Below are 12,060 nucleotides of genomic sequence, written 5' to 3' on the forward strand. Positions count from 1 at the left end.
ACACAGGTAAAATCATGGGAGTGGACTAGTGCAAATCTACCGCTAAGACTCTGTTCATGCTGTCTTCATGCAGCATCATATTTAGATAGAAAGTGTGACACTATCCTTATTACACATCTTAAATATTTCCTTTAAAAAAATACATAATCTCACTTCAGATTATTATGATGTGATTAGAGGACAGAGTGCTTCAGTTGACTGAATTTTCCAGGTAATGATGGAGAATTCTACTTATATAGAAAACCACATGGTACAAAGACAGACCTGTGTATGATTCTCCACCCTTTTACCTCTAGCATTCTTTTAAGTATGCCCCATTTTATTGTTTATCATTACGTATTTTCTAAAATTAAAAGTGCTTCTAATTAATCAGAGACCTTACTACTTCTCTTTTCCAAAGAAATATAAAAATAGCATGAACACCATATGACAAAGATTTTATTTAAGAAGCAAAACAGGCCCGGCATGGTGGCTTACGCCTGTAATCGCAGCACTTCTCTGGGAGGCCGAGGCAGGTGGATCACTTGAGCTCAGGAGGTTGAGGCTGTAGTGAGCTGTGATCACGTCACTGCACTACAGCCTGGGCAACAGAACAAGACCCTGTCTCCAAAAAAAAAAAAAAAAAAAAAGAAGAAGCAAAACACTGGACATAAAGTCAAATATCTTCCCATATTTTTCCCTACTACTTATGTTTATATATAAATGTACTTATTTAATTATATATTTACCTAATCCTTGCCTTGGTCCAGAAAAGATGTAAGGCAAATTACCAGCATTAATTAAACCATAAGAAAATAAGAAGAAAGAACAAGGGCACAAAACACTGCCAGGATAAGATTCAACATGCATGCCAAACCATACTCCTAAGTGGTGTAGGCCTGAGATTTGACACTTTCTAACCACCAACTTGGTAAGAGGTCTGCTCAGCCACCCACTTCAGAGCATTCCTATGAAAAACAGAACAGCTGGTCAAAAGCAGCACAGCTAGCCTTGGTGCTGAGATCAGAAAGGAATGTCTCCCTGCAGATTCATTAGAGAAGACACCATTCTACTTCTACAAAGAATGACACGTGTTACCATTTTCTGGCAAAATAGTTGTTTAAATAACTGACTGCTTCACATTCTGTTATCACCCTTAGTCACCCATATCTTGGGGCAAAATTATCTCCTAGTTAATCCAATCTTAGTAAGTTGTATTAGTTTCCTGTAACTGCAGTAGAAAATTAACATAAACCTCACGGCTTACTAACACCACAAATTCATTTTCTTATAGTTCTGGAGATCAAAAGTCTGAAACTGGATCTCATGCAGCTAAAATCACGGTGACAGCAGAGATGTGTTCCTTTTGGATATTCTAGGTGAAAATCTGTTCCCCTGCTTCTAGAGGCTGTCTGCATTCCTTAGCTCGTGGCCTCCCTTCCAGCAATGGCATCACTCTGATCTGTTTCCTCATATCTCCTCTTCTTTTTCTCTGCTTCATCTTCACATCACCTTCTCTGACTCTGGCCCTCCTGTCTCCCTCTTACAAGAACACTTGTGATTTCATTGAGCCCACATGGATTACCCTTAATCACATCTGCAAGGTCTCTTTTGCCATGTAAGACAACATATTTGTGGGTTCCAGGGATTAGGATGTGGGTATCTTGGGGGAGTGGTCATTATTCAGCCTACCACACAAGATTTCATCATGTATTTGCTTGAAGCTACCTAAATTGTAAGAATAGTACTACGAAAATCTACATAACAGTAAGAGCCACACGTGGAAAACTTAAAAAGTTTTTAAAATACAAGAATTAGTGATATAATTATTTTAAGTACCAAATTCACTTTCTATATTCCAGAAAATAGGATATACAAAAATATTATTTACGCAGTTTTTGCCAAAAACACACTGACTATATAAAAAGAAGCACACCTACACAAAAACTTGAGTGTGAAATAAAATAACTGCAATACCCCCAAGCACTATACTAAAAATCAGGAACTTTACTTCCTCATTCTCCCTGCAGTCACAGGGGAGGATGCCTACTGAATACTTTTTTAAAAAAGAAAGAAAGAAAAAAGTGAGACAGCCAGCTCACTCACAACTTTAGGAGTATATAAAATAGAACTTCTGTGATTTTTGGAGGAATAGCTAGCTACACTTGAACCGAGAGGGACACTGCTAGAAACAAACATAATGAGGCCAAGGTTCTATTTTAGACCCTATTCATCTTCCCTGAAAAACAAGATGAATGTAGGAGTGATCACACCTTTGAGGTGCACAGAGAGATCTGTAAATCATGATGGGAGCTCAAAGGAGATAACTGTGACAACCCCTCCCTCCCACAGCACTTTAGGATTGACATCTCTCAACAGTGTATTTAATTGTGAAGCTTCAACTAACACATGATGTTATTATGTTAGATTTTCCCTAGAGCAGTTTTCACCAAAAATCAGCTTCTTTTTCACAGGGAAGAATTCAATCCTGTTCATCAAACCACTTGTGTCTCCAGGAAGCTGAGGCTTCAGAATATTTCCTTGCTTTGGAGCAGAGGTTAATGTTGGGTCTGACACAGTATTAGACTTAACATCTGAGGCTTTTCCCCGCTACAGACTACAAATACAAACTATACCTGAATCCCCCTTGACAGAAGGGATAAGATGTCACCTTCTTTGCCCCATTAGATCATTTTCTTAATCTCTAAAATTCATGGTAGAAAGTTAAGAAGGGATTTTCTTTTAAGGTCTAGGCACTAGGGAACCAAATTAGAGTACTGTTAATAATCTATTCATATTTTAAACATCCCAATGTATCCTATAAACAAAAGATAGAGCACAAGTTCTTCCTACTCTTCTCAAAGTGAGGAAAATGTGAAAAAAAGAGACAAGTCGGCCGGGCGCGGTGGCTCACGCCTGTAATCCCACCACTTTGGGAGGCTGAGGAGGGCAGATCACAAGGTCAGGAGATCGAGACCATCCTGGCTAACATGGTGAAACCCCATCTCTACTAAAAAATACAAAAAATTAGCTAGGCGTGGTGGCGGGCGCCTGTAGTCCCAGCTACTCGGGAGGCTGAGGCAGGAGAATGGCGTGAACCAAGGAAGCGGAGCTTGCCGTGAGCTGAGAGCATGCCACTGTATTCCAGCCTGGGCGACAGAGCAAGACTCTGTCTCAAAAAAAAAGAAAAAAGAAAAAAGAAAAAACAGACAAGTACTACAAAAAAAGTACAAACACACAACACACACATATTCAGTATGCGTTGCTTAACAATGAGAACATGTTCTGAGAAACATCATTAGGTGATTTCATGGTTGCACAAACACCATAGAGTTTACTTACACAAACCCAGACGGTATAGGTTACTACACACCTGGTATATGGTATATAGCCTATTGTTCCAAGGCTATAAGCCTGTACAGCATGCTACTGTACTGAATACCATAGGCAACTGTAAAACAATTTTAAGTATTTGTGTATCTAACCAGAGAAAGAGTAGAGTAAAAATACAGTAACGCAATTTCATTGACCACAATCTATATGCAGTCTGCCATTGACCAAAATGTCATTATGCAGCTCATGAATATATACATTTACACATGTATAGTATAAAAAGGAGAGCTGCACTGTACTCATACATAACTACAACTGTCACTGAAATCTTTCAAAGTTTCTTACTGGGCTGCCTATAATCTCAGCACTTTGGGAGGCTGAGGCAGGAGGATTGCTTGAGGCCAGAAGTTCAAGGCCAGCCTGGGCAACATAGCAAGACCCTATCTCTACAAAAAATAAAAAGAAAATTAGCCACGCATGGTGGTATGTGCCTACAATCCTAGCTACTTGGGAGACTGAGGCAGAAGGTTCACTTGAGCCCAAGAGTTTGAAGCTGCGGTGAACTATTATCACCACTGTATTCCAGCCTGGGCAACAGAGGAAGACCTTATCTTCAAAAATAACAAAAACAAAAACAAAAACAAAGCATCTTATTGGCTTGTTTGTTTTTTGTTTGTTTGTTTGTTTTTGGCACAGTCTGACTCTGTCCCTCAGGCTGGAGTGCAGTGGCACAATCTCGGCTCACTGCAACTTCCGCCTCCCAGGTTCAAGCAATTCTCTTGCCTAAGCCTCCCAAGTAGCTGGGATTATAGGCATCTGCCACCATGGCTGGCTAATTTTTGTATTTTTACTAGAGACAGGGTTTCACCATGTTGGCCAGGCTGGTCTCGAACTCCCGACCCCAGGTGATACACCCGCCTCGGCCTCCCAAAGTGCTGGGATTACAGGCGTGAGCCACCGCGCCCAGCCAGCTTGCTTTTGTAAGCTATGTTTGTTTAAAAAAATAAAAATAAAAAAAAGCAAGTATCTTATTGGAACTAATAGTTATGTTTCTTAAAAGCTAATTACAAATCAAATCATTATTAATGGAACCACATTCAAAAAGCAGCAGGGAACTGTTGTTTTTCAACGGATCCAACATGAATCCTTTGGTAAAACAGGATGATCTTTTAAAGTAAATCATAGGGTCAGGTGTGGTGGCTCATGTCTGTAACTCCAGCCATTTGGGAGGTCGAGGCAGGTGGAGCACGTGAGATCAGGAGTTCGAGACCAGCCTGGCCAACATGGCGAAACCCCACCTCTACCAAAAAATACAAAAATAAGCTAAGCGTGGCGGTGTGTGGTGGCACGCACTTGTAGTCCCAGCTACTTGGGAGGCTGAGGTGGGAGGATCACTTGAACCCAGGAGGCACTGGTTGCAGTGAGCTGAGATCACGCCATTGCACTCCAGCCTGAGCGACAGAGTGGGACCCTGTCTAAATAAATAAAAACAAATAAATAAATAAAGTAAATCACTAGCCGGGAATGGTGGCTCATACCTGTAATCTCCACACCTTGGGAGGCAGAGATGGGAAGACTGCTTGAGCCCAGGAGTTCAAGACCAGCCTGGGCAACATAGTGAGATCCTGTCTCAATAAAATGAAATTTTAAAATACAACAACAATAAAGTAAATCACCACTCTGGACTTTTTATCATGAAACATCCTTTTATTTTATTTTTTATTTTTTTGAGACAGAGTTTTGCTGTTGTTGCCCAGGCTGGAATGCAATGGTGCAATCGCAGCTCACTGCAACCTCCACCTCCCAGGTTCAAGCAATTCTCCTGCCTCAGCTTCCAAGTAGCTGGGATTACAGGTGCCCGCCACCGTGCCCAGCTAAGTTTTTGTATTTTTACTAGAGATGGGGTTTCACCATGCTGGCCAGGCTGGTCTCGAACTCCTGACCTCAGGTGATCCACCTGCCTCGGCCTCCCAAAGTGCTGGGATTACAGGCATGAGCCACCATGTCTGGCCGAAAGATTTAAAAAAAAAAAAAAAGCTCACCCAAACCAACTAGGAATAGAAGAGAACCTTGTCAACCTGAGAAAGAACATCTATGAAAAACTCACAGCTAACTTCATACTCAGTGGTAGAAGACTAAAGCCTTCCCCCTAGGATCAGGAAAAGACAAGGAACTAACTTTGTCTATACCAGAATTTCCATGGAAATGCCACAGAAGAGCTTTAATGCTCATAAATACTTTGATTATAACTCAGTCCACCACCTTTACTTTCACCTTTACTTTATGAATCAAAAAACTTGGGCTCAGAAAGGCAAAATGACTTATCCCAAGTCATATAGCAAATTAGGGGCTGACTTAGAACTACAGTCCACTCCCTACCTCTGTTAAATCTTTACTTAAGGCCAGATGCAGTGGCTCATGCCTGTAATCCCAGCACTTTGGGAGGCCCAGGCAGGTGGATCATCTGAGGTAAGGAGTTCAAGACCAGCCAGGCCAACATGGCAAAACCCCATCTCTACTAAAAAAAAAAAAATTACCTGGGTGTGGTAGTGGGTGCCTGTAATCCCAGCCACTTGGGAGGCTGAGGCAGGAGAATCACTTGAACCCAGGAGGCGGAGGTTATAGTGAGCCGAGATCAGCACCACACTCCAGCCTGGGCAACAGAGTAGACTCGTCTCTTAAAAAAAAAAAAAAAAGATTTACTTAAGAGATTGTAAATATGGATACCAGTAATCAAATAGATAAGATCTTTAGGCCGGGCGCAGTGGCTCAAGCCTGTAATCCCAGTACTTTGGGAGGCCAAGGCGGATGGATCATGAGGTCAGGAGATCGAGACCGTCCTCTCTAACACGATGAAACCCCGTCTCTACTAAAAGCACAAAAAAAAAAAATTAGCTGGGCGTGGTGGCAGGTGCCTGTAGTCCCAGCTACTTGAGAGGCTGAGGCAGGAGAATGGCGTGAACCCGGGAGGCAGAGCTGGCAGTGAGCAGAGTTCGCGCCACTGTACTCCAGCCTGGGCGACAGAGCGAGACTCCGTCTCAAACAAAAAAAAAAAAGAAAAGAACCAATAAACTAGTTCACCAAGGTTGCAGGACACAAGGTAAAAACTGTACCTCTATACTCTTGAAATGAACAATCCAAAAATAAAAGTAAGAAACTAGTTCCTTTTACTATAGCATCAAAAAAAATAATAATAAAATACTTAGAAATAAATTTAACAAAAGTGCAAATTTATACTCTGAAAACAGAAAAACATTGTTGAAAGTAATTGAAGACAACCTAAATAAATGGAAAGACATCTCATGTTCATAGATCAGAGGACTTAACATTGCTAAGATGGCAACACTGCCAAAGTTTAACTAAAAATTCAATGAGATCCCTATCAGAATGCCACTGAGTTGGCTTCTTTGCAGACACTAACAAGCTGATCCTAGAATCCATATGGAAATACAAGGAATCCAGAATAACCAAAACAATGTTGAAGAATAAGACTCACACTTCTCAATTTCAAAACTTACTAAAAAACCGTAGTAGTCAAGACAGCATGGTACTGCTATAAGGAGAGACATATAGATCACTGGAAGAGAACTGAGAGTATAAAATAAATAAACCCATACATCTATAGTCAACTGATTTTCAATAAGGGTGCCAAGACATTAAAATGGAGAAAGAATAGTCTTTTCAGCTAATGGTGCTGGAACAATTGGATATTTACATGCAGAAGAATGAGTCTGAATCACTACCTCACATGATATCCAGCAATTACCTTAAAATGGATCAATGATCTAAATGTAACAGCTAAAGCCATAAACTCTTAGAAGAAAACAGAGTCATCAATCTTCATAATCTTGAATTAGTCAATGATTTCTTAGACACAAGAATAAAATGAAAAAGAAAAAAAAAAGGTTTCATCAACATTAAAGACTTTTAGGGCCAGGAGCGGTGGCTCACACCTGTAATCCCAACACTTTGGGAGGCTGAGGCAGGTGGATCCCTTGAGGACAGGAGTTCAAGATCAGCCTGGCCAACATGGTGAAACCTCGTCTCTATTGAAAATACAAAAATTAGCCAGGCATGGTGGCACTCGCCTGTAATCCTAGCTACTCAGGTGGCTGAAGCATGAGAATTGCTGGAACCCAGGAGGCAGAGGTTGCAGTGAGGCAAGATCATGCCACTGCATTCCGCCTGGGCAACACAGCAAGACTCTGTCTCAAAAAAAAAAAAAATTAAAGACGTTTAGGCCAGGCACAGTGGCTCACACCTATAATCCCAACACTTTGGGAGGCCAAGGAGGGAGAATCACTTAAGCCCAGGAGTTCGAGACCAGCCTGGGCAACATAGCAGGAACCCATCTCTATTATTTAAAAAAAAAAATTTTTTTTTTAATTAAAGACTTTTGTGCTCCTAAGGAAACCATCAAAAAAGTGAAAAGACAGCTCATTTATGGAAGAAAATATATGCAAATCCATATTCCTGATAAGAGACATGTACCTAAAATACATAAAGAACTCTCATATCTCAATAATAAAAAAAGACAAACTAGCCAATTTTAAACTGGGCAAAGGATCTGAATCAAATTTCTCCAAAGGTATACAAATGGCCAATAAGCACATGAAAAGATGCTTGTCATTAGGCATGAGGGAAATGGAAAATCACTTCACACTCCCCATGATAAGCAAAAAGACAAACAATGTTGGTTAGGCTGTGAAGGAATTGGAGGCCTCATAAATTGCTGATGGGAATATAAAATGATACAGCCACTCTGGACAACAGTTTGGCAGTTTCTTACAAAGGTAAACCCAGACTTTGTTTAGCTTTGTTTTAACAAGTGATCCAGCAGTTTTACTGCTGTTACATACCCAAGAGAAATAAACATAGGTCCACACAAAAACTTGTCCACAAATGTGCAAAGCAGCGTTATTTACAACAGCCAAAAGGTGGAAACAACCCAAATTTCAAACAAGTGGTGAATGGATAAACAAAACTTGGTATATCTACACAATGGAACACAATTTATCAACAACAACAACAACAAAATGAAGTACTGATGCATGCTACAAATGGATTAATTTTGCCGGGCAGGTTGGCTCACGCCCGTAATCTCAGTACTTTGGGAGGCCCAGGTGGGATGATCTCTTGAGCCCAGGAGTTGGAAACCAGTGTGAGCATAATGAGATCCTGTCTCTACAAAAAAATAATAAATTAGCCAGGTGTGGTGGTGCATGCCCGTAGTCCCAGAGTTACTCAGGAGGCTGAGGCAGGAGGATCTCTTGAGCCTAGGAGTTTGAGATTATAGTGAGCCATGATCGCACCACTGCACTCCAGCCTGGATAGATTCCGTCTCTAAAAAAACAAAACAACAACAAAAGACATGGCATGGTAGGTTCCACCTTGCTGTCTCTCAGATCACTTGTTTTTGGGGAAACCAGCTGCCTGTCATGAGAATGCTCAAGCCACGCCATGGAGAGGTCCACATGGCAAGGAACCTGCCAACATGTGAGTGAGCCATCTCGGAAGGGGAATCACTAGACCCAGACAAGTCTTCGGGTGACTGCAGTCCTGGCCAACACCTTGACTTCAACTTCATGAGGGTCCCTGAGTTAGAATCAAGAAGCTTCCTGTGTTAATTCACTTAGGATTAAAAAAAAGAACCAATAAGCTAAGCCACTCCTAAATTCCTGACCCACACAAATCATGTTGTTTAAGCCACTAAGGTTTGGAGTAATTTGTTACACCACAATACATAAACTTCCTCGACCTTCTCCTCAATGTTAGGCTCTCTCTCCTAATAACAGGCATCTAAGTAAATGTCTTCCCAGCAACTCCTCCTCTTCTTAGAGTTTAGTTTTATCCCTATCCATGTTTACAGAAATTGCTGCCATGTTACAAAAACATGATCCCATCCCCTGGCCTTAGGTGAATGATCCAAAAGTGGATACCTCACCAAAGGCAGGCCAAAAAAGTCTTTCCCTGAGATCTTTATAACTGAAGCTGAGAAGGCGGCGTTGTCTTTTCAGTAGTGAAAGCTGTAGGATGTAAAACTTGCAGTCTATCAACAGCATGATCTTTCCCATGTGGGAAAAGTGGCACAGTAGTGGGGAAGAATGAAGCCATCACATAGGGACAAGCAGAGATTCAAGGTGGACAAAATACAGACAATGCTAAGTTTCTGCTTCCAATGGTTCCTGATGCAACCCTGTTCTTCCAGTGGACAGACCATACATGTCCTATCATCCAAGCATCTAAAATCGCACCCAGTATGTAAGAGGAAATAAAATACTTACTAAATAAGTGGGTAAGATAACCCAATCTCCTTCCAATAATATCCTTGTTATTGTTGTTGAAGATTTGATTATTTGAAAGCTAAAAGTCCTACCCATTCTTCGCTAACTTTATACTTGAATATCCCTTTACTATTATACTTAAGGCAGTATTATCTTTTTTTTTTTTTTTTTTTTTTGGAGATGGGAGTCTCGCTCTGTTGCCAGGCTGGCGTGCAATGGCAAGATCTCGGCTCACTGCAACCTCCGCCTCCTGGGTTCAAGAGAACCTCCTGCCTCAGCCTCCCGAGTAGCTGGGACTACAGGTACATGCCACCATGCCCAGCTAATTTTTTGTATTTTTAGTAGAGATGGGGTTTCACCACGTTGTCCAGGATGGTCTCCATCTCTTGACCTCATGATCCACCCGCCTCAGCCTCCCAAGGCAGTATTATCTTAATTACTGGTTTATATGGCCTCCTCCCCTACTACTAGAGGGCGGGACATTTTCTTAGACATACATTCAAGAAATGTATGTTTAAGTGATCTGTTCAATCCTATACTCTGCATTCTTCAGCTTTTACAGTCACTGTCATCCACTTATCAACCACCTAACATCTGCAAGGCACTGGTAATACAATAAACTTACTAGACTTGCTCCTGGATTCTCATGCATTCAATGAATCCATTCAACAAATATTAAGTACCTACTATATGCCAGAGGCTGCAAATAAACAAAGGACATGGTGCCTGCCTGCCTGCCCTCAAGGACCTTACAGTCTAATCTGTATTAGACTGTAATACAAGTAAATGGACTATTATAGTACCGTGTGTTAAATGTTACTGAAGAGATCCACACAGGCTGCTAAGCAGCCGCAAAGATTATGGCAAATTTACACTCTACATGAGAAGACTGGACATATACAGAAAAAGATAACAGCCAGGCAATGTGACATAGGCTAAGCACTAAATGAGTGATTTGTTTCCCAAATTACACTGGATTAATTCACACACTTCAAGATAAGATACTATTATGGAATGATTTTTATATATACATTCAACTAACATTTCCTGAGGGCCCACTATATGCCAAGCAACCCGCTTAGCACTTTTCCAACAGTGTCTCATTCAATTCTCACATTTTGTAGATTAAAGATGTGAATCTGAAAGGGTGAAGTGACTTGCCCATGTCTACATATTAAGCTGCAGAGACGGGATTTAGAATCATGTCTTCCAACTCCATGTCCTTTCATGGGACATTATTTGCTTTTTCATTCATCCTATGGAATACAATAAAGTGTTCTGCACAAATGAGCCACCACCAACTGCCAGCCTGATATAACTAGATGCTTATCCACATTCTGAGACGGGACCATATCAGATCAAATTACTCTGGTGCCTATTATAGCATCATGTGCTGAAAGAAGTGCAGTTGGCTGAAGATGAGCAACTCTTTCAAGTTATATTTTAACAGTGTTTTTGACCACTATATCCGGTCAGTTGTTCCAGTGTGCAGTAATAAATCAAAATGATTGTTCATTTCCTTTGACAGTTAACAGTACTAATGAATTCAGTATAATCTCACCATCCATCAGAAAAATTTCTAAAATGCAAACTTGAAGCTGATGATTCACACAGTTAGAAGAGAGGGGGAAATAAAGCAGTACTCACTGTTTTCTACAAAACTAGCATTGTTTGCAAAATCCAGAAACCAAGCAGTTGGTTAACTACTAATAACAAGCAGGTTGCTCCTTGGTCATTTAGCAAAAAGCTGCTTGTTGCACCACAGTCGATGGCTGAGAAGCATATGACTTCAAGTAGCTTTTGCTGTACAGTAGGATTCCATACATATAAATCAGTGGATCGTTATGTAAGACAAGAAAAAAATTCAAAATCTTCACACCAGAAAGCACCTGACACTGAGCGTGGCACAAACCCGAATAAATGTATACTGAGTAAACCATGTCAGAGTCTTTTGAAAATATCAGTTGTCTATGAAATTGAGAGAAGAAAAACCAAATCACCTGAATCCATACAGGTTATGTTAGGAACTCAAAAATATGGAACAGCTGGCTCAAGATGTAAAACAGATTCACAATGACCAAAAAAACAATGTTTACAAATGTTGAATTAAGAAGCATGAATTTGACATCTCTCTTGAATTAAGTCACCACACTGGCACCCAATGGAATGCTTATAGGCAATCTCAGTAGAAATAACAAAAACTGAAAGAACTGACGGACAGAGCTAACTTTCCAATCTGTTCAAAACAGAAACAAGATGTACTAGTGGACACTTGAATCCTGCCGTTTAAGTTTTTGTACCTTCACAATTAAATAATAACCCGGCCGGGCGCGGTGGCTCACGCCTCCAATCCCAGCACTTTGGGAGGCCGAGGCGGGCGGATCACTTGAGGTCGGGAGTTCGCGACCAGCCTGACCAACGTGGAGAGGACCGCCCCCCTCACCCCGCCCCCACAAAAAATACA

At 41.0% G+C, this 12,060-nt stretch overlaps 1 protein-coding gene across 3 annotated transcripts in view; it reads right to left on the reverse strand.

The window, feature by feature from the left end:
* Positions 1–12,060, reverse strand: part of RPS6KA5 (ribosomal protein S6 kinase A5) — a 206,662-nt gene that overhangs the window by 192,810 nt on the left and 1,792 nt on the right. The window lies entirely within an intron of this gene.

The sequence above is a fragment of the Gorilla gorilla genome, chromosome 15 (assembly GCF_029281585.2).
Source record: "Gorilla gorilla gorilla isolate KB3781 chromosome 15, NHGRI_mGorGor1-v2.1_pri, whole genome shotgun sequence".
In the NCBI taxonomy this organism is placed as follows: Eukaryota; Metazoa; Chordata; class Mammalia; order Primates; family Hominidae; genus Gorilla; species Gorilla gorilla.